Source organism: Zingiber officinale, chromosome 7A (assembly GCF_018446385.1).
Source record: "Zingiber officinale cultivar Zhangliang chromosome 7A, Zo_v1.1, whole genome shotgun sequence".
NCBI classification, from domain to species: domain Eukaryota; kingdom Viridiplantae; phylum Streptophyta; class Magnoliopsida; order Zingiberales; family Zingiberaceae; genus Zingiber; species Zingiber officinale.
In genome coordinates, this window is record NC_055998.1 from 74,354,400 (window position 1) to 74,379,698 (window position 25,299).

A 25,299-nucleotide genomic window follows, 5' to 3' on the forward strand; every position below is an offset into this window, starting at 1 on the left:
GCGGCCTATGAACGCCCGCCACCACGCTCATGGCTATTTCCTACCAAAGATCTTGAGCATCAACCAACTCGCTCTTTTCTCGTGCCGACTAGTTCAGGCATGACGAGCTAACTGCTGAATTTCTTCACCGCCTCCACCGAAAGGTTGCCGGCGAAACTCAATGAACTCGCCGTGAGTGGCGGTTTGTGACCGCATGTGAAAGAACTCCTCAAGAATTCTTTCAAGTCACCCATGTCATCGGTTTATGGGCGCCGCCTAATTCTCTCCCACCACACGTGCATCTCCGCCGCGTAAGGAGGCACATTTCACCTTCTAATGTTCTGGCCAGTCCAGAAGCTCCATCGTACTCTCCAGTGTTTTGAACCAGGCTTGAGCATCCCATGGTTCACTGGTGCCTGAGAAATTCTCTGGCTTGACTTTCTGCCACTGGATCAGATAGGCTTCTCTCTGTGTTCCTGCTGTTGGGGCCACTGGTGCTGCAAGTTGGACTGGTGGAACCTCCATCACTACTGGAGTTGCCAAGTTAGGCTCTGGAGTGACAGTGGGAGTGTTCTGCTGATTAGCCCTTAAAGTAGCTATTTCCTGTTGCTGTTCAGCTAATTGTTGCTGCAACTGAGCCACTACTGCTGTAAGGTCTGGAGGAGGCACTGAACTGCCTGCCTTATGCTGGGGCTCAGTGGCTGGTGCCCTTCTAGCTGGGCGTCCTCTTGCCATTCTAGAGACATAGAGGGCATACATGATTAATACAATCATAATGGAGTAACTATTGTTATCATGTTAAATACTATCATAAACAAGCATGCTTTAGTTATATCTAAACATGAAAACAAGAAACATAAATACAGTGAGAGATGTTCTTACTTGGAAACTGCAGGTTCAATGCTGATGTGTGTGTAGGAAGTATGGGAACCGCTCTGATACCACTCTGTAACGCCCCGCCTCCTACTGACTAGGCTGTGAGGCCGGACCATTACAATATGCTGTGCTAAGCTATATCCATGACTATCACTAGTCTAGGTGCGGAAAGCTGTACCAATTTAAAACTTTACTAAGCTAACACAAGTTCTTGGTCCTACATGTGCTAAGGGATACAATTTAAGGTATACATGGCATATCCTACATCCCCTATGGTCAAGGAGCTGAATTACAAGGTCACTTAGTCAAAACCCAACTTCCCAATCGATCTAGGTTGAACTCAATCGATTGCAAGCTGTTGGATCGATCCATGGATCGATTCAGACTGCTACTGTGCTCGGGGTAATATTCTGGATCGATCGGCTGATCGATCCAGACTGGCCAATCGATCCAGTGATCGATTCCAGAGCTCTCTGTTCGCGGGAGCGATTTCCCGATCGATCGAACGATCGATTCCTGAACTCTCCATTTGCGACAGAATGCGATTGGATCGATCGGCTGATCGATCCAGAAACTTACTGTTCGCGGAACCAGGCTCCCAATCGATCCGCTGATCGATTGAGGGCCCCCAATCGATCCGCTGATCGATTGAGGGCCCCCAATCGATCCGCTGATCGATTGGGGTTTCTGATTTCGCAGCAAACTCTGATTTCAGCATTGTTTCGTGCCAAACACACCTACAAGAGTTCTATAATAGCTGGAAGCATACTAATAGCAAACAACTAGCATCCTAAACATGGTCACTAACAATCTAAGCAGATTTTCTATAATTCCATGCATTTAGATAACTAAATAAGCAAAGAGTAACATGATAAGAAACACTAAGTTCTTAAATGTTCTAGTTCTTCCAAGGTCTTTATTCCAGGTTCCATCCACACACATCTTCATCATTGCATTGGCCCCCAGCCTCCGCTATTCCATCTTCCCTTTACCTTTATCTGCAGTATAAGGAAAAATAGTATCTGTAAGCTTGAGAGCTTAGTGAGAAACCATCTACCTCACAAAACATGCATACGATGCTATTTATGCTTTGAAAACATGCTATTTGAAATACATTCTGAATGTGCTAAGCATGGCATGGCATACAACACATAGAAATCGAAACTAATCATGGCAATAAAGCTAATCATAACTATCACATTGTATCAATAGGAAAACTAAACTGATACAAAAAGCTGAGCTAAGCTAATGCTAGACTAATGCTGAAGCTATACTGAATTCACATAACTATCTTGTAAGAGTTTGAAAATTATATATATATAATAGATAAAAATACTAATCATGCTGCTGATGGGCCCGACAACTGTACTTGCTGTGCGCGCATCCCTAACTAAACCTGGGGTTGCAAATTCCAAATCTAATAGGGTTTACTTGGTTAGCTGAACCTAGGGACGACTGTGGGAGCCCAACCCAATGGATACCTAATCCAGTACAGTGCCACTGCTAAAATAAAATACTGATTATAGCTGAATTTTTCTTATCTTGCTATTTCTAGGTTATCTGAACCTAGAGCTAGGTTGTCTGAACCTAGAGGCGACTGTGGGAGTCCACCCATTGGACCGTAGTCCCATATAAGCTGTAGTAAAACTGCATATACTAATTAAATGCTTCTATCACATTTAGCTAAATTATTAAAATGCTTAAGTCACATTTTAATTGCGCTGAACATACTATTGAACACTTGGCGTGCACTGTTGCACACCCTATGTGCCCAAAAATCCATATACTACTAAACTAAAGCATGAAATCACACGAGAGCTACTTATACTGCAGGTGAGGGGTTTCTTACCTCCTGCGCTAGTTTTCTTACGAATCTAGTCGCTAGTTTTCCGGTGGAGACGATCTTCTCGACGATTCTCTTGCGTCTACGCGTTCTTCTTGTGGAGAGAAGCGTCCTCGTGCCGGAGTCGTCACTGAAAAGTGTTCTTTGTGCCTTTGGGACGGAACCCTAGCCTTTCCTTGGCTTTGGCGTGAAGAGAGGGTGCGGGAGAGAGGGGTTCGGCGGTGAGGGTTTGAGGGAGTAAGAAATCCCGATCAAAATAAAACTTCACTTAATCCTTTCCCTATTTATATTAAGTGGGTAATTCGGCCCAACTCTAACATAAATATAATTGATTCTCTCTTCTCTTAGCACGGCCCTGCTGGGTTCACTTGGTTACTAGAGATCACCATAAGTCGTAGGACCCAATAGGTCTCGGGTTCAATTCTCGCTTAAGCTATTTTACGTTTCTATTTATTTTTGCTACTTCCGCTACTCTAAAAATTCCATAAAAATATTCTAAAATTTCAGAAAAATCATAGAATATTTATAAAATAATTTTGAGAATTTTTTGGGCATTACATAAGCTCTATTTTTACTCCCAATCACGTCCTATCAATCAAAACAAATGACATTATAAATAAATAGGGTGCAATAAACATAAATTATGCTAATGAAATACAGGTAGATATGTGTCAAGACATGCATAAAAATATATATAATCTACGCACATCAAATACATGAAGTGCAGCTGCTTCTGATTCTAAAGACCTAAATCTGAAATTTGCAACTGCTGAAAAATTGAACTTTGAATCTGATTTTTTGAATTTCTATAACTCTTTGGAAGCTTTAATTCTTTTAACTCTTACAATGAGAGGAGTACTAAATGCAAATGAAGAAATATAATTTAAAAGCTATTATTGGAGTAATTTTTGAAAATGCAGATGTAGGGACTATGCCAATTTGTTGGGTTGATTTTTAGATTTGAAAATCTATAGATTTGGAACTGTTGTATCAACTTTGAGTGATCTTGTTGAGTTTCATTGCTCGAGATGACCAAAGTTTTATGTGAAGGGGAGGTAGGAGCTTTTTCATTGATTGAATGCACAGTAAGAAAACAAAGCAAACAAGTACAAAGAATAAGAAGGTTAAGATTGTAACCATGTCAAATGGTGAAACTGAATTATTGCTGTGATGATTGGAAAGTCTGTTGTGATGGAAATCAAGGCTTGGATTCACAAGAGATCAGATTATGAACTTGAGCAGAAATCACATAATGCCATAATCTGTGGGTGCTTCAAAACTGAATTGTTTTAATCTGTTATAGTTTCGGAGATGAAGATGTTGGCTTCAATTGTGCTAAGTTGAGAAGGTTTAGTTGGAAGTAGAAGGGATACATGTTCATGAGTTATTGATCAAAGGAAACCATTGGAAAAGAATTTGGAAGAATAGAATTATTATTGAAATGAGTTGAAGAAATGCAATGTTGTTAAAATCTGTCATTGTATAGAATTTTGTAACAACTTTTAAAATGATTCTGATCAGAAAGGAAGTGAGAGAAGTGGCATTCAATTGAGAGCTAAATGAAATCCTCACCTAGGTCCAACTATTCATGATTCAAACCAAAACACCTTCCAATTCAAAATTCTAAAACAGTAATCTGAGGAAACCAAAATGCAAAATTAGCTTCAATTATGGAATTTTTGGAATTTGGCAAACTGATATGGGCAGAAATGATAGTCTGATTTGGGAAATAAAAGTTGAAGACTTGGAGATTGGTTGCTAATTGGAATAACTTTCATGTGAATGCTGCAATAGTTGTTAAATTTTGAAGAGAAAAATGTAGAATCTAATTCCAGTATTTTTTTTCAACAATTCCAGGATTCAGAATAGAAATCGGCAATCTTTTGTGTATTTGGTAGTAAGTTCAAAGAAGAAAAGAGGCAAATATGGCCAAAAGTCATCTATATATATAGCATTCTTTTTTTGTGTCGATGTCTTCCACTGTAACTTTGAATTTTATTCTCATTATTTATTTTCTTACATACAAACTCTCCTTTGATTTGATTCATGCTTTCTTTGTTATCATGATAAACCTTCATAATTATGTATTCTAATGCTTTGGATATTGATGGAGAGTAGAAGATAAGCAAGCATATGGTAGTGCATGAAACATGAGAAGCTTGAGTGATCTCTACTATTGCTTAGATTTAAGATCAGGATTGTGAGCCACCAAAAATTTCCTTGTGAGGGTTAGTTTATTGATATAATGTTAGTTAGAGCCCTAGAGCCAATCATATGATGATTGTTGTATAGACTCGATGTATCATATTCCTATATACTTATAAAGGCATTTCTTTATGGTTATTATACTTACTTGTATTGGTGACAAATAACTAAGGATAATAGCGTCCTTGAGTAGAAGGTTCTTATCTATATCAATCGATTGGTTGAATTGATAGTGAGATGATATAGAGAATACTACTCTTAATCGTTCCTAGTCAAGTATTAACATTCAGGGACAATGCTAATACGATGAGACTAGCATGTAAGTCAACTCGATGACTTGATCTCACAAGTCATGGAAATAGAGATATCAAGTTGACACATGGGTATGCATTGGGGAATGTATACAGAATGACCCGTCATGAGAAAGTATCATGGATCATTATATGAGTGTCATATACTTTCTCATGTGACTATTAGTATGACTATCAGTCCTTGGACCTGAAGTCACCATGGTTCCCTACATAAGGAGTTGCATACTTTAACTTTGTCAAACGTCACCCGTAACTAGGTGTACTATAAAGGCGATTACTGGGTATGTAACAAATTATGTGGAGGGATGTGAGTGATGTAGATGAGATCTATCCCTCCTATATGATGGGAGTGACATCATGATTCTTGATAGAGTGAGACCACTAAGTGCATGATCATGCCCAAATGAGTCAATATGAGATATTGAGCTCATTTGTTTAGAGTGAGTCTACTTGGAATTCAAGATATAGATTGATTAGAGGATGACACGGTCTATACCTCAATTGATCAATCTAGATGTCAAGGATAGAAGGACATTGTCACATATTGTGAGAGTCACAATTAGTAGTCACAAAGGTGATGTTGGATCTCAACATTCTTGTAACTTGGGTAGTAATGATGTGTTGCTAGATATCACTCATTACTTATGTTTCTAAATGAGTTTAGGAGCATTGCCAACGTTACAAGAACCAATAGGGTCACACACAAAGGGTAATTAGATGGAGATTAGGTTCATATGATAGACCAAGAGGATTAGGTTCATATGATGAACCAAATTGGATTAAGAGTAATCCAAATTAAACTAATTAAGTTGGACTCAATTTGATTTATGTGTTAAATGAGTCTAATTTAGACTTGAATTCATTGAGTCAATTTAATTCAATGAATAGAGATTCATTAAATTTAATTGACTTGAATCAAATGTTAGATTTGATCAACCATGGGAGATAAGAGGTGAAGTTTGACTTGATTTGAGAGGGAAGATGAAGGGTCAAGTTTGACTTGACCAAATGCCACATCATTTCTGACTTGGCATGGGGCTGGCCAATGATGATGTTCCACATCATCAAGGCTACATCAAGTGTGTGCCACCTCATGAGGAAGACCAAGAGCCATGACTCTTGGTGTTCCATGAGTGCCCGTCCACTTAAAAGGGGAATAAGTGCAAGTGTGTGCTTACTTTAATTCTCTCTTCTTCTTCCTCTCTACTCCTCTCTCCCTCTCCTCCATTGCCATGACCATCCAAGAGTGCTAGCACACGCTAAGTGGTTTTTTCTCCATCTCTTGTCCGTGTGGATTCGTGTAGAGGAGTGTACGCTTGACACTCTACGAGATCCGACTATCGTTTGGACGAGCGGGATAAGCGAAGGGCATCGCTACAAAGGTATAAATTCTATCATGTAGATCTAGTATAGATCTAGGAGAAAATTATGTATATGTAAATTTTTATCTTCGCATGGATCCATGGCAAGAACTTCGAGGTTTTTCGCAATGCAAAAAGTGATTTTTGCGGCTCGAAAGTTCTTACAGTTGTATCAGAGCCACGTGCGAAGCATATACTAGTTTTATTTACAATTTTATCTAAAATTTACAAATCTGTAAATTTCTGTAGATTTACTAAATTTTAACATTTTTATGAGTATTTTTCTCTTGGGAGCGAAACAACAAGTGTATAGTCACTTGGAGGTTTTCGGCCACTAAGAAAAATTTTTCGCAACGAGTTGATCTCGGCCAAATCGGTGATCCAAGTGATTTTAGGTGCTGGAAGGTCTATGTAACACTCAAAAAAAATTAATTTTTGTGAGTAGGGGTGCTACCCCTAACCCCGCAAGGGGAATTGTTACTTGACCTCGACGGAAAAATCAACAAGCGAGATCGCCGCGAAGTTGAGGCTCATAAAGGGTTGTTAGAATAGTAGTAAATTTATGAAAATTTATGAAAAATGCATATTTTGAATATGTGTGTGATGTGTTCATGGTTATGGCCCAAAAGACCCAATATGATTGGAAATTATGTGTTGTAATTCATAATATGGCCTACGAGCCGTCATTTGGTTGTGAGTGTTGTATTTTGTTACACGACCTGTGCGTCATGGCCTCCTTCTTTTAATATTCCTGTTGTAAAAGAATTTTAGACTCGAATGTAACTTGAGTTTCACTTTTGTAATGTACATGGAATTACAAGAAGGAAGCCGACGACACAAGGTGAACAAAGGAAGACCTTAGAGAAGGTGCTATCCCTAGGATGACCATTCGATCTTCTCATTGGCTTGAGAGGATCGTAGAAGGGCCATAACCATGTCACATTATCTTTGTATATTGATATATTCTTTGTGTGTATATGATGCATGCTAATGTAGGGTAATTAGTGCCTTAATGCGTATATGATACGAATTCATGATTAGATTAGATCTTAATCAAGTCAACTTGATATGCCTACCAAGTTTTGATACTCATCACTACCTCGATCATTTGTTGTTGTTGAATCTGCCAAAGCAGAGCAACGCATATTATCTTGGTAGGGTGCGGAGGGACAATTTTGGTCCCGCCTATCAAAGCTTGGGTGAGTACAAACTCAATTAGATTGAGTATAACTAGTTAACTCAATTGGATCAGGAATAACTATAGATATTTTCCAACGGTTGGAAGATAGGATACAAATCATATTTATACTAAGTCTTGGGTGATTTAGCCAAAGCTAACTCAAGTTTTGGTATAAATGAGGATCTTGATCCTATAAACAAGAGTTGCATAGAGATGTAATTGATAATGAGTTATCTACCCATTATACTAAGTCTTGGGTGATTTAGCCAAAGCTAACTCAAGGTGTAGTATGATGTGGATCTTGTCTCGCGAGAATTATGGCTAATTGGTATGAATCTAGTAGTGTGGTTTGACCACATCCATGACTTGATTCTCCAAAAGTCCTATAATTCAGTGGGAGTATCATTTAGTTAAAGGCCTAATTAAATGATAAATGGAATATGATATTTACTTTTTGCATTATTTCTGTTGTAGATTGTCATGTCGACAAACACGAACACTTTCTCCCTGTGTTCTGTCCTTGACAAGGACAAGCTCAATGGAGCTAATTTCTTGGATTGGTACAAGAATCTGAGAATTGTTCTCACACAAGAAAGAAAACTGTACGTCCTAGAGCAGCCCATTCCGGAGGCACCTCCTACCACTGCCACGCGAGCCGACCGAGATGCTTATAAGAAGCATCAAGATGGTGCATTAGATGTGTCATGCCTCATGCTCGCGACCATGAACTCTGAGCTTCAGAAGTAACACGAGTTGATGTCTACTTATGATATGGTTGAACATCTTCGTCAACTATATCAAGGATAAGCGAGGCACGAGAGATTCCAGATCTCCAAGACATTGTTTCAGTGCAAGATGCAAGATGGGACTCCCGTAGGTCCATATGTGCTCAAAATGATTGGGTACATAGAAAACCTATAGAGGTTGGGATTCTCACTTGGCCAAGAACTAGCCACTGACTTAATTTTGCAATCCTTTCTAGAGAGCTACAATCAATTTGTCATGAATTACAACATGAACAAAATTGACAAGCCACTGCCTGAGCTGCTAAGCATGTTGGTAACTGCTGAGCTCAACCTTAAGTAGGTAAAGCCCAACTCCATTTTGATAGTGCAAAAGCATAAAGGCAAGGGCAAGCCTAAAGGTAAGGGAAAGTCCCAACCCAAGGGCAAAGGCAAGATAATGAAACCTAAAGGAGGGGTTGCCAAGGATGCTACCTGCTTTCACTGTGGTCAGATCGGGCACTGGAAGAGGAACTGCAAAGGATACCTGGAAGATATTAAGAAGAAGATAAGTGAGACTTCTACTTCAGGTATATATGTTATAGAAGTCAATCTATCTATTTCTGCATAGTGGGTATTGGATACCGGATGAGCTTCTCACATTTGTACTAATGTGCAGGCGTTGAGAAATAGCAGGGCATTGATGAAGGCTGAGGTGGACCTATGAGTAGGCAATGGAGCATGGGTTGCTGCTGTTGCTATAGGAACTTACTTTCTATCTCTGCCCTCTGGGCTTGTACTGGAATTAGATAAATGTTGTTATGTGCCTGCTCTCACAAAGAACATCATTTCAGTTTCTTGTTTAGACAAGAAAGGTTTTTCATTTATAATAAAGAACAAATATTGTTCCGTTTATTTAAAAGATATGTTCTATTATAGTGCACCTCTGATGAACGGACTCTGTATTCTAGACTTAGAGAACCCCATTTATAACCTGAGTACCAAAAGGTTCAAGTCAAATGATATGAACCGAACCTATCTCTGGCATTGTCGCTTAGGTCATATAAATGAGAATTGCTTATCCCAGCTCCATAAAGATGGTTTGTTGGACTCATTAGATTTCGAATCATATGAGACATGTGAGGCATGTCTATTGGGTAAGATGACCAAGACTCCCTTTAGTGGACACAGCGAAAGAGCGACTGACTTAATTGTTAGGACTTATACATAGTAATGTATGTGACCCTTTCAATGTCATTGCCAGAGGTGGTTATAGGTACTTCATTACATTTACTGATGATTTCAGTAGATATGGTTATGTGTATCTGATAACACATAAGTCACAATCCTTTGAAAAGTTCAAAGAATTTAAGAATGAAGTACAAAACTAGCTAGGCAAGAGTATTAAGATACTTCGATCAGATCGAGGTGGTGAATACCTTAGCCATGAGTTTCGTGACTATCTAGCTGAGTGTGGGATTCTATCCCAACTCACTCCTCCTGGAACACCACAGTGGAACGGTGTATCCGAAAGGAGGAATCGTACCCTATTAGATATGGTACAATCTATGATGAGTCACACAGATCTTCCTATATCTTTTTGGGGATATGCTCTAGACACAGCAGCCTTCACACTTAACTGTGTTCCATCCAAAGCTGGGATAAAGACACCATATAAGATATGGATTGGGAAAGATGCCCAGATGTCTTTTATGAGGATTTGGAGGTGTGAGGCTTATGTTCGACGTCAAGTCTCGGAAAAACTAGGACCCAAATCCTATAAGTGCTATTTTATTGGATATCCCAAGGAAACGAAGGGATATTACTTTTACATTCCCAGTCAACACAAAGTGTTTGTAGCTAAGACTGGGGTATTTCTAGAAAAGGACTTTGTTTCTAGAAAAACTAGTGGGAGTACGTTCAATCTTGAAGAAGTTCAAGATATGGACCATAGCACTGAAGCCTTGATGGAAGTTGAACTGGAACCACAAAATGTTATGGATGATGAGATTGTTCCACAAGGAGTTGAGCAACAACAACCAGTTCAAGTAGACCTATCTCTTCACAGGTCTGATAGGGTGAGTCGTCAGCCTGAGAGATACTCATTTTTCTTGTCTGACCATGATGACGTTATGCTCATTGAGAATGAGCCTACCTCCTATCAGGAAGCTGTGATGAGACTAGATTCTGAGAAATGGCTAGAGGCCATGAGATCTGAGATGGAATTCATGTACACCAACCAAGTATGGACTTTGGTTGATCCATCTGAAGGCGTCAAACCCATTGGGTGTAAGTGGGTCTTTAGGAGAAAGATTGACATGGATGGACTTATTACCTATAAGGGTCACTTGGTGGCTAAAGGTTTCAAGCAAATTCATGGTATTGACTATGATGAAACTTTTTCTCCAGTAGCGATGTTTAAGTCTATTCGGATCTTGCTTGCTATTGCAGCATACCACGATTATGAGATCTGGTAGATGGATGTCAAAACCGTGTTTCTGAATGGAAACTTGCTCGAGGATGTGTACATGATACAACCTGAGGGTTTTGTAGATCCATTGCATTCTGGCAGAGTATGCAAGCTGCATAAGTCCATTTATGAACTAAAGCAAGCTTCTCGGAGTTGGAATCTTTGATTCGATGATGCGATCAAACAGTTTGGTTTCAATAAGAATGAAGATGAACCCTGTGTCTACAAGAAGGTTGTTGGGAACACAGTTGTCTTCCTTGTATTGTATGTGGATGACATACTACTCATTGGAAATGACATCCCTTTGCTGCAGTCTGTGAAGACTTGGCTGGGGAATTGTTTCTCAATGAAGGACTTAGGTGAAGCCGCCTGTATTCTAGGCATAAAGATCTATAGAGATAGATTTAAGAGATTACTTGGCCTAAGTCAAAGTACATATATTGACACGGTATTACTACGGTTTGCCATGCATAATTCCAAGAAAGAATTTCTGCCGATGTCACATGGTGAGTCTTTCGAAGACTCAAAGTCCCTCTTCGATAGAGGAGAGAGACCGCATGGATAAGATCCCTTATACTTCAGCCATAGGATCTATCATGTACGCCATGCTATGTACTCATCCTGATGTTTCGTATGCTTTGAGCATGATGAGCAGGTACCAGTCATATCCAGGTGAGCGTCATTGGATAGCGGTCAAGAATATTCTTAAGTACTTGAGAAGGAGTAAAGAATATTTCTTGATATTTGGAGGCGATGGCGAGCTTGCTGTAAAGGGTTACAGTGATGCCAAATTCTAAACTGACCAAGATGATTATAGATCACAATCTGGGTTCGTGTTTTGCTTGAATGGTGGTGCTGTGAGCTGGAAGAGTTAGAAGCAGGACACAGTTGCTGATTCTATAACAGAGGTCGAGTATATTGTTGCATCAGAAGCAGCAAAGGAGGCAGTTTGGATTCGCAAGTTCATTACTGAGCTTGGGGTGGTTCCTAGCATAGTTGATCCTATAGAGATCTATTATGACAACAATGGAGCAATTGCACAGGCTAAGGAACCTCGCTCACACCAGCGAACCAAACACATACTACAGCGCTTCCATCTCATTCGAGAGATCATCGATAGAGGAGATGTGAAGATTTGTAGAGTACCCACAGAGGCTAACGTCGCTGATCCCTTGACCAAGGCTTTGGTACAAAGAAAGCATGATGTGACCATTAGGTCATTAGGCCTTAGAGCCTACACTGATTGGCACTAGTGCTAGTGGGAGATTGTTAGTTAGAGCCTTAGAGCCAATCATATGATGATTGTTGTGTGGACTCGATGTATCATATTCCTATATACTTATAAAGGCATTTCTTTATGGTTATTATACTTACTTGTATTGGTGCCAAATAACTAAGTATAATAGCGTCCTTGAGTAGAAGGTTCTTATTTATATCAATCGATTGGTTGAATTAATAGTGAGATGATATAGAGAACACTACTCTTAATCATTCCTAGTCAAGTATTAACATTTAGGGACAATGTTAATGCGATGAGACTAGCATGTAGGTCAACTCGATGACTTGATCTCACAAGCCATGGATATAGAGATATCAAGTTAACACATGGGTATGCATTGGAGAATGTATACTGAATGACCCGCCATGAGAAAGTATCATGGAACGTTATATGAGTGTCATATATTTTCTCATGTAACTATTAGTATGACTATCAGTCCTTGGACCTAAAGTCACCATGGTTCCCTACATAAGGAGTTGCATACTTTGGCTTCGTCAAACGTCACCCATAACTGGGTGGACTATAAAGGCGATTATTGGGTATGTAACAAATTATGCGGAGGGATGTGAGTGATGTAGATGGGATCTATCCCTCCTATATGACGGGAGTGACATCATGATTCTTGATAGAGTGAGACCACTAAGTGCATGGCCATGCCCAAATGAGTCAGTATATGATATTGAGCTCATTTGTTTAGAGTGAGTCTACTTGGAGTTCAAGATATAGATTGATTAGAGGATGACATGATCTATGCATCAATTGATCAATCTAGATGTCAAGGATAGAAGGACATTATCACATATTGTGAGAGTCATAATTAGTAGTCACAAAGGTGATGTTGGATCTCAACATTCTTATAACTTGGGTAGTAATGATGTGTTGCTAGATACCACTCATTACTTATGTTTCTAAATGAGTTTAGGAGCATTGCCAATGTTATAAGAACCTATAAGGTCACACACAAAGGGTAATTAGATGGAGATTAGGTTTATATGATGGACCAAGAGGATTAGGTTCATAAGATGAACCAAATTGGATTAAGAGTAATCCAAATTAAACTAATTGATTTGACTCAATTCAATTCATGTGTCAAATGAGTCTAATTTAGACTTGGATTCATTGAGTCAATTTAATTCAATTAATAGAGATTTATTAAATTTAATTGACTTGAATCAAATGTTAGATTTGATCAACCATGGGAGATAAGAGGTCGAGTTTGACTTGATTTGAGAGGGAAGATGAAGGGTCAAGTTTGACATGACCAAATGCCACATCATTTGTGACTTGGCATGGGGCCGGCCAATGATGATGTTCCACATCATCAAGGCTACATCAAGTGTGTGCCACCTCATGAGGAAGACCAAGAGCCATGACTCTTGGTGTTCCATGAGTGGTCGACCACTTAAAAGGGGAATACGTGCAAGTGTGTGCTAACTTTAATTCTCTCTTCTTCTTCCTCTCTACTCCTCTCTCCCTCTCCTCCATTGCCGTGACCATCCAAGAGTGCTAGCACACTCTAAGTGATTTTTTCTCCATCTTTTGTCCTTATGGATATGTGTAGAGGAGTGTACACTTGACACTCTACGAGATCCGGCTATCGTTTGGATGAGCGGGATAAGCAAAGGGCATCACTACAAAGGTATAACTTCTATCATGTAGATCTAGTGTAGATCTAGGAGAAAACTATGAATATGTAAATTTTTATCTTCGCACAGATCTGTGGTAAGAACTTCGAGGTTTTTCACAGCTCCTGATTTCACCTCCGATCATCTTCTCAAGCACCGACATCAATGAGGGTGTTTTAAGGCAGCTCTTGGACCATTTCTCGATAATCTTGAAGTTCGCTAGAGAGAGGTCTCGATGAGGGTTTGCTAAATTCTGAGTTCACTGCCATTTTCACCACTGTTGGAGGCGTTTCTCCCATCCAATGATCCCGCTTCACATCAGGAAACATTGGAGGTGTTCCTCTAGTGATTCTAAGCTCATTTCGTTCATCCAAAACATTCCATTTCATCCCTTCAACTCAGATTTTCAGATTCTAATTTTAGCATTACAGTTTCAATTTGATTCTTGCATTCATCATTGGAGAGGTCTCTGTGGTGAAGATTGTAATCTTTGAATTGATTCCAGTGTTCAGAAGTTACTTGTTCTTCTTTTCCGATGACCAGAGTTGAGGGTTTCATCTCCAGCCTCTTGTGTGACGGTAAGAGTGTGATGTTTGCGTAGTTTGGTTGCTAGTTTGGATTGATTCCTTTTATTTACTATTTTTGTAGCTTAGAATAGATTTCATTTGATGTTTATTGAATTTAATTCCATAGTTACATTTCTTATATGTCTTGCTCTTTCTTTTCTTAGCCTATTCATCATTTAAGATAACATTTCATTTATGTCTTGCTATTTCATACCTTAGTTTAATTATGTTGATGGTGAAACTCATTGCGTAGAGTGACAATGCATTGTAAATTAATTGTTGGTACTTAAGTAAATTTTATTCAAGCATTAGATTAGTTTCCTACTTATTTTGCTATTTTAATTATTAGATTTAGAATCAAAATCCAAAAATATGAATAACAAATAATCCTATATTACCATCCTATCATTGCATTTGTTGAGAGATGACCGGAGCCCCTGTTTCCTCTTTGCTACCAGAGATCCACTTATCATAACCCATATCACTAGCCTCCCCTTCAAGTCTAGTCGAAGGAGGTATGACCGACTGACTAGACTTGAGTATGGCAGTGATCTCGTGACCCCTGCTATAATGATCCCGTGACTCCTTATATCATAATCTCGTGACCCCTGCTACAATGGCCTCGTGATACCTCCAACTATTTAAATAAGTATGTGATCCTTCCTTCTACAACATTCAGATTTGCTTTCCCTTGTTCTACTTTCTTTCTAAGGATCTTATTGGAAGTGATGCCTTCCAATCCTCCTTCTTGGGATCAATTGCTGCGCGAGAAGAAAAAATTCTTAAACGAGGTTGGGCGAGCCTTAGATCTATATCGTTCACCCCAATGGGAGATGGATGCACGTCTACTATTAGCTCAATCACAAGTCCAGTCAGAAGTGACTTTGAGGAATAAAGCCTATTCGGAGTTGAAGCAAAAAACTGAGGAAATAGATAATCTAAGAGACCAGCATACCTCATAGGTAGCCACTCTAAACAGAAAAGCTCATGTAGATGGTTTACTGATATCTCAACAACAACGAGCTTTGAATTGACAGAAGGCTAAGATGGATCTTCTACAAGCTGAGTTGGCTCAGATTAGGTCGGAGAGGACCTTTCAGTCACATATTTGTGAGGAGGAATCCCACAAGTGTCAGAGGACAGGGCAACCCTCTTCCCTCTGTCTGGGCTGTCACTTTTCCACCTATCCCCACTTAGGATGGGAGAAGCAATTGAGTGGTTCTCATTAGATTCTGTTGGGTGACAATTTTTGTATCGGTAATAATACCGAGCAAAGTTTGTCTTTGTCCCAAAGAACATGATAATGAGTTGGCTTGTTGCTCCATACTTTGGATAGGTTATTATTCCATCAAACTCCTTGTATTTGTTTATGGAAACTCGAAGGTTATGATTGTAAAATCATTGATACTAATATCGGAAGCTTTTACTCATGTTTGAGGGATCTGTATAAAATCAGATGATTAACCACTTTTAAAAGTGATTAAACAAAGAATTTTAGGTACACTCCCGTGCGAGTATGAGCTTAATTAGGTTTTTGGACTCCAAAACCAGTCGGGCTTATAGACTATTTGGAGCCAGGCCTCGCCTCAATTCATCTATATTTTCTCCTCATTCTTTCATAGAAAATTGAACACCTTTTTCCACCTTTCCTCGTTGTTGATTGGTTCTTCAATGGAAAGAGAATATTGGAGGCACACAGTACAGCGATGATAGTCTAAGCATGATTAAATCTATTTGTTGGTTAGTCCTAAGAAAACCGTACCGGCTCCACTGTACAAAAATTTTGTACAAGTGTCGAACCTTTCCTTAAATAACCTATTGTGTTCTTTAGAAGTTAAATTAGGAATCACAGACGGAACTTAACATCATTGATTCCAAATTTAACTTATCTGTTCTTAATGGTTTAGATTTGAATCGCAAGCGGAACTTAACACTATTGATTCAAATCCACCTATGTTATTAATTCCATTAAATATTAATTTCTAAAATTGGCTTCCAGGACTACATGGCGAGGCACATAACCTTCTTGGATTTGGGAGCAACCACCACCGCCTAGACAAAGCCTTTTAAGGAAAACTAATATTTAATTTCCTTAAATAACTCTAGGTTAACCAAAAAGAACAATCGAATCACAAATTCGAAAATAAAGAAAACATAAATTCGAAACAAATCCGAAAACTCTAGAATCATATGCCTCTTGTGTTTGATATTTCCAAAAATAACTATACAAAGAAAACTAGTATGATGCGGAAAATAATTACTAGTTATACCTTTCTTTGTAAGCAAATAACCTCATGATCTTCTACCGTATTCTTCTTCTTATCCCGGACGTTGAGTGGGCAACGATCTATCGAGATGAGAATCCACCTAAGCCACCTTCTTCTCCAAGTAATATTCGGCCACCACAATAACTCCATGAAAGGATGAGGTTCGGCCACCACCAAGCTCCAAGGGATGCTAGGAAACAAAGCTTCCTTCTTCTTCTTCTTCCTCAAGTAAAATCCGGCCACCAACCAAGCTCCTAGAGAAGTTGCCGCCGGCCACAAGAAGAAGAGAAGAGGGAGAAGCTAGGGCCGGCCACCAAGGAGGAAAAGAGAGGAAGAATAGAATAGAGTCGTTAGCCATGAAGACACCTCTACCCCTTCTTTTATAATCCTTGGTCTTGGCAAATAAAGAAATTTAAATAAAAAACTTCCTTAATTCTTTTTCCATGAAAAGGAAAATTTATTTAATTAAAAATAATTTTCTCTTCTCACATTACATGGCCGGCCACATTAAAGCTATAAACAAGGAGAGTTTTAATTAATTAAAACTTTCTAATTTATCTCTGGAAATTTATAAAAAATTTCTCCAATAATTTTTCCCTTCATGGTGGTTTGTAAAAAGGAAATTTTATAAATTAAAATCTTTCTTTTAAACATGTGGATAATTTCCAAAAAGGAAAGTTATCTTTAAAAATTAAAATCTCCTTTCAATCTATAAATAAGGAAAGATATCAAATCTTTTCTTAATCTTTTGTAGAAACTTATAAAAGGGAATATTTAATTTTTTTAAACTCTCTTTTAAATCATGAACATGGTTAAAAAGGAAAGTTTTCTTAAAATTAAAATCCACCTTTCAATCTACAAATAAGGAAAGATTTCAAATCTTTTCTTAATCTTTTGTAGAAAACTATAAAAGGAAAGATTTAAATTTCAAACTCTCTTTTGAAACCATGATATCCACATAAGAAATAATTTTAACAAAAATATTTTTTTATTTTCTAGTGGCCAGCCACCTAAACTTGGGACCCAAGCTTTGGCCAGCCACCTATAATTGGCTCCACCAATAGCTTTGGCCGGCCCTAGCTTGGGCTCCAAGCATGCTTGACCAGCCACCTTATGGTGGATAGAAAGGTGGGTATAGTGGGTATAAATCTTTATATACAAGAGGCTACGATAGGGACCGATAGGAGGAATTGGTTTTGGTCTCCCGATGAAATTAAGCTTCCCATGTTCACCTCGAATACACAACTTAACTTCATCAATAATAATTCATACCACTAAAGAATTATTATTGAACTACTGCATCAATCCCAAATTACATTTTGAGCTCCTTCTTATTATGAGTGTGTTAATCTCCCTGTGTTTAAGATAATGAATGCCCACTAATTAAATGAGTTACTGACAACTCACTTAATTAATATCTTAGTCCAAGAGTAGTACCACTAAACCTTATCGTCATGTCGGACTAAGTCCACCTGCAGGGTTTAACATGACAATCCTTATGAGCTCCTCTTGGGGTCATTCTCAACCTAGATTACTAGGACACAGTTTCCTTCTATAATCAACAACACACACTATAAGTAATATCATTTCCCAACTTATCGGGCTTATTGATTTATTGAGCTAAATCTCACCCATTGATAAGTCAAAGAAATAAATACTAAATATATGTGTTTGTTATTATATTAGGATTAAGAGCACACAATTCCATAATAACTAATGTATAATTCTTTTATAAAGTCAGTACAAAAAGAACTTACATAAAATGGTCTACTCAATACACTCGGAGTGTATCAGTGTAATTTATTAGTTAAGATAAACTAATACTTAATTACACTACGACTACTTCAACGGTTTGTTCCTTTCAATTTTAGTCGCGAGCAACTGTTTATAATTTATAAAGAACTGACAACATGATCTTTTATGTGTGACACCACACACCATGTTGTCTACTATATAAATTAATTGAACAAATTACATTTAACAAATAAATGTAGATATTTGACCATTTGTAATTCTTTATTTCTAAATAAATGTTTATACACTCTAACAATCTACCACTTATACTAAAAGACTATGCTACCATTCATCTGATTCCCAACCCTTCAACATGTCCATCAAAAGCTCTTGCCTTAAGGACCTTAGTGAAAGGATCTATAGGTCATCACCTGATGCAATCTAGGTGGCAACAACTTCTCCTCGTTTATACAATTTCTCGTATTGGGTGGTACTTGCGCTCTATTGTGTTTACTTGCCTTATGGACTCATGGTTTCTTCGAGTTTGTTACTGCACCACTATTATTACAATAAATTGTAATAATCTTTGGACAAACCAGAAATCATATCTAAGTCCATCTTGAGGTTACTGAGTCATTCAACTTCTATGGCTGCCTCTGAGGTTGCCACATACTCAACTTCCATAGTGGAGTCTGAAAAGCACCTATGTTTAACACCCCTCCATAGTTATGTCTTTACCTCCTAAAGTAAACACAAAATCCCGACGTCGACTTACTATTGTCCCTATCTAATTGGAGGTCAAAATCCGTGTAACCCACAAGGATCAAATCACCTGCTTAGTAATCTAGCATATAATCCCTAATCCTTCTCAGGTACTTCAATATATGCTTTACGACAGTCTAGTGTCCCGGTCCTGAGTTACTTCGATATCTGCTAACTATGCACTGGGCAAAACAGATATCCGATCTCATGCATAGCATACATTAAGCTTTCCAACAGCCGAAGCATAAGTAACTTACTTTCATGTCCTTTATCTTCTTTGATGTCTTTGGAGACATCTCTTTTAGATAAAGACACTCCATGCTGAAAAGGTAAGAAACCTTTCTTGGAGTTTTGAATGCTTAAAACGAGCAAGGATTGTTTCGATATATGAAGCTTGGGATAAGTAAAATATATTCTTTTCTTGCGATCCCTTTGATCCTAAGAATATATGCATTCTCCCAAGTCCTTCATATCGAATTATTTGGACAACCATACCCTTACTTCTGACAACACTTTGATATTGTTTCCAACCACCAAAAATGTTATCTACGTATAGTACAAGAAATACCACCACGTTTCCATCACACTTCTTGTATACACAAAACTCATTCGGTTATAAAATAAATCCATAGGTCTGGATTACTTTATTAAATCGGATGTACCAAGACCTTGAAGCTTTACTTCAATCCATAGATTGATTGAGCTTACACACAAGATGCTCTCTGCTCTTTGTAATGAACCCTTCTGGTTGCTTTATATGGATGTTTTCTTTAAGACTTCCATTAAGGAAAGTTGTCTTAACATCCACTTGCTAAATCTCATAGATAAAAGAATCCGGATAGACTTAAGCATGACTTCCGGTAAAAAAGTTTCCTTTTTCAACAAGCCTTGCTTTGAAAGTTTCTACTTTCCTGTCTATCCCTCTTTTCCTATTGTAGACTTATTTTCACCCAATGGCTTTTACACCATTTGGTGATTTTATAAGCTCCCAGAGTCTATTAGAATACATATATTCTAATTATGTATTCTTTGCAAAGATGTTGCATCTTTATCTTGGAGTGCTTCGTCATATGCCCGGAGATCAGGTTCATGTCCACCAGGGATCGAGTCCAAAGACTCTCCCAAAACATGAACCTTTTAGGTTGCCTAACAACCCTCCCACTACGACGAGACACTTTCTGTAATTGTGTATCATTTGTGATACGTGTTGCAGTTTCTTGTGATATTTCATCTTGTACAGTTCGTACTAGGTTAGACGTGTCCTTTAATTTCCTTAAGAACAATTTTTACTCATGGGCTTGTGGTTCATAGTATAGTCCTTTTCTAAAATCGGGCATTGGTGCCAACAATGACCTTCCGATTTTAATGACTATAAACCTCTTTTTATTTTTCTAGGATAACTCACAAACAAGTGAACTCATGTCCAACTTATCAGTGTCTCTCACGTGCTAGACCACCCAAATCCAAATATGCTTCAGACTAGGCTTACGCCCATTCTGCAATTCTGTGAGAGTAGAGAGTTCTGTCTTAGAAGGTACTATGTTCACTTCCGTTTCTAGTGTATATCCTTAAAACGAATTTGGTAATTTTCTGAATAACTCATCATCGATCTAATTATTCCATAAGAGCCTTATACCTTCTTTCTACTACACCATTCTGTTGGGGTGTACCAGGTGCAGTTAGTTGGGATTGAATCCCGACTTCTGATAAGTGACTCCTAAACTCTCCTAAGAGGTATTTGTTACTACAATTTCACAAAAGTGTCTTGATACTTTTACTTTGACGTTACTCCACATCAGCCTAGTACTCTCTGAACTAATCAAAGCACTTAGACTTGTGGTGCGTCAAGTAAATATATCCTTATCTCGAATAGTTGTCTAAAAGAGATGAAATATTCGAAACCACCTCTTGTCTGGATAGTCATAGGATCACACAAATCAGAATGAACCAATTTCAACATATCTTTGGCTCTTTACCCCTTATACTTAAAAGCTTCTTGATTATTTTTCCATCCAAGTAAGACTCGCAGGTTGGAAAGATTTCCACTACCAAAGAACCCAAGAGTTCATTGGTTATTATCCTTTGAATCCTACTCAAGTTAATACAACCTAGCCTTAGATGCCAAAGATATGATTGGTTTATTTCCGAAGGTTGCTTTCTCTTATTCAAGTTAGAAGATGTGTCATTAATTTCCATTTATTTCATCGTGGGAGTTATTGGATTATAAATTGTCAACCAACATACCAGAACAGATAACTTCCCTCTTTATCTTGATAACAACTTTGTTATTAAAAGAGGTAGAATATCAAGTTATTTGAATAGTTTAGAAACTGAAAACTAGTTCTTTCTAAACTTCGTACGTAAAGATAATTTCTCAAAGTCCATATTATATTCCTATCAGAGGATAAACATCTCCCACTGCAACAGCTGCTACTTTTGCAATAGTGCCCATGTAGATGGTGTTTTTCTTTTCATATAGTTGTCGGGTTTCCTGGAACCCTACAATGAATCGCAGACATGATTAATGCCATCTGTATTTACACTCCAGGTTCTGGTAGATAATACCACTAAACATGTTTCAACTAATGAATTGAATACACCTATATTGTTCTTAGTTCTAAGAAGACAGTCTACCTTAATGTCCAAGTCCTATTTCCAATCATTATAATTGGGACTACTAAGTCTTTTCTATAGTATAACAACTAGGGGATTAACTAACATTTGAAAACCTAAGAATCACAAAAATATTTGGTCAAGACCAACTCCTTAAAAATCCCCATGAATTTTGAATGCCACGATAGTGTGGACGTATACAAAATCAAAGAGGAGATTTTATACATTAATTTTATTATCTTGTCAACCTTACTTTATGACGAATAAAATTAAAAGTTGGTCTGTCTTTGATAAAATATTTGGTCAAAACTTTGAATTTAAAATAACATTAATTCCTCAAACAATATTATTTAAATTCACCAACACCTCAAACACCGGGAATTATGCATGCCACGTTAGTGTGGACGTATACAAATTCAACATCGTAAGAGGAGGGTCTTACCCATTAATTATCTTGTCAACCTTGAATTTCCTCAAACACCATGAATTTTGTATTCCACGTTAGTGTGGACGTATACAAATTCAATTGTTTGTAAGAGGAGGTATTACCCTTTTTATATTGTCATCCTAACTTTATAACAAATAAAAATTTCTCAAACACCATGAATTTTGTATGCCACGTTAGTGTGGACGTATACAAATTCAAACATTTGTAAGATGGGGGTTTTACCTAACTTTATGACAAATTAATAGTTGGTATTGCTTTGGTCCTGCAAAACAATAGCAGTGACTACGTTGGGGAGGATACTATTGAATGCGTCTAAGTGTATACCATTACATGATACTTAGTCCATTAAATAGGACTATGCCCCTTCAGTTGGAGAAGATCACACGCTCCTAAATAATTTCCTATAACCATCCATAAAGGAAGTTTGATCTAGTGGTCCGCAACAAACTCATTCGTTGTGGAGGGAGGCACTCAGAGCCAACACGCAAGCTTGTTGCATCACTTACAAACCAGTAATGGAGACCATGGGATTTATTTTTAAAAAAACTCTCTCCAACTTAGTTATTTAAGGTGAGGAATTTTAACCTAAACTAGCATTCATCACATGCACACACACAGTAAATAAAAGCAATAAATTTGAAAATTAATTTTCCAACTATTATGGCATTTTCATCACTGCCCTCCGTGTACTCCAACCCTAGCTGCTGCCATCTTTAGCCACCACCATCAGGTCGAGTTGTCGCATCTATCTTACTTCTTATTCCACTGCGCCTCTGGTCCTCCGATAGCACCACGCCTCGCAAGGATACGATCCGCGACAAATATCGAATTTTACATACATCGATCCTATATTCCATTAAGGAATATACATGTATTCTAGATCGAACAAAAATAAAATTCTAAAAATAACACAGCTCTTGCTATATTTAATACATACAATCATGCACACAAAATAATACCCTTGACATGTCCAAGTGTCCAATCACACACAATATCTATATGCCATAATAGTTGGAGCCTGCAACTAAAGAGTTAGCACATCCTACTATTATCCTGCCGAAATTATGTATGACATGTGCATAATCTATTTGAAAACCAAACACACAAGGGCAAACCCTAGCTCTGATACCAATTGTTGGTTAGTCCTAAGAAAACCGTACCGGCTCCACTGTAAAAATTTTTTGTACAAGTGTCGAACCTTTCCTTAAATAACCTATTGTGTTCTTTAGAAGTTAAATTAGGAATCGCAGACGGAACTTAACATCATTGATTCGAAATTTAACTTATCTATTCTTAATGGTTTAGATTTGAATCGCAAGCGGAACTTAACACTATTGATTCAAATACACCTATGTTATTAATTCTATTAAATATTAATTTCCAAAATTGGCTTCTAGGACTGCATGGCGAGACACATGGCTTTCTTGGATATGGAGCAACCACCACCGCCTAGACAAAGCCTTTTAAGGAAAACTAATATTTAATTTCCTTAAATAACTCTAAGTTAACCAAAAAGAACAATCGAATCACAAATTCAAAAATAAAGAAAACATAAATTCGAAACAAATCCGAAAACTCTAGAATCATATGCCTCTTGTTTTTGGTCTTTCCAAAAATAACTATACAAAGAAAACTAGTATGATGCGGAAAACAATTACTAGTTATACCTTTCTTTGTAAGCAAATAACCTCTTGATCTTCTACCGTATTCCTCTTCTTATCCCGGACGTTGTGTGGGCAACGATCTACTGAGATGAGAATCCACCTAAGCCACCTTCTTCTCCAAGTAAGATTCGGCCACCACAATAACTCCATGAAAGGATGAGGTTCGGCCACCACCAAGCTCCAAGGGATTCTAGGAAACAAAGCCTCCTTCTTCTTCTTCTTCCTCAAGTAAAATCCGGCCACCAACCAAGCTCCTAGAGAAGTTGCCGCCGGCCACAAGAAGAAGAGAAGAGGGAGAAGCTAGGGTCGACCACCAAGGAGGAAAAGAGAGGAAGAATAGAATAAAGTTGTTAGCCATGAAGGCACCTCTACCCCCTCTTTTATAATCCTTGGTCTTGGCAAATAAGGAGATTTAAATAAAAAACTTCCTTAATTCTTTTGCCATGAAAAAGAAAATTTATTTAATTAAAAATAATTTTCTCTTCTCACATTACATGACGGGCCACATTAAAGCTATAAACAAGGAGAGTTTTAATTAATTAAAACTTCTTAATTTGTCTCCAAAAATTTATAAAAAATTTCTCCAATAATTTTTCCCTTCATGGTGGTTTGTAAAAAGGAAATTTTATAAATTAAAATCTTTCTTTTAAACATGTGGATAATTTCTAAAAAGGAAAGTTATCTTTAAAAATTAAAATCTCCTTTCAATCTACAAATAAGGAAAGATATCAAATCTTTTCTTAATCTTTTGTAGAAACTTATAAAAGGGAATATTTAATTTTTTTAAACTCTCCTTTAAATCATGAACATGGTTAAAAAGGAAAGTTTTCTTAAAATTAAAATCCACCTTTCAATTTACAAATAAGGAAAGATTTCAAATCTTTTCTTAATCTTTTGTAGAAAACTATAAAAGGAAAGATTTAAATTTCAAACTCTCTTTTAAAACCATGATATCCACATAAGAAATAATTTTAACAAAAATCTTTTTTTATTTTCTAGTGGCCGGACACCTAAGCTTGGGACCCAAGCTTTGGCCGACCACGTATAATTGGCTCCACCAATAGCTTTGGCCGGCCCTAGCTTGGGCTCCAAGCTAGCTTGACCGGCCACCTTAAGGTGGATAGAAAGGTGGGTATAGGTGGGTATAAATCTCTATATACAAGAGGCTACAATAGGGACCGAGAGGAGGAATTGATTTGGTCTCCCGATGAAATTAAGCTTCCCGTGTTCGCCCCGAACACACAACTTAACTTCATCAATAATAATTCATACCACTAAAAAATTATTATTGAACTACCGCACCAATCCCAAATTACATTTTGAGCTCCTTCTTATTATGAGTGTGTTAGTCTCCCTGTGCTTAAGACAATGAATGTCCACTAATTAAATGAGTT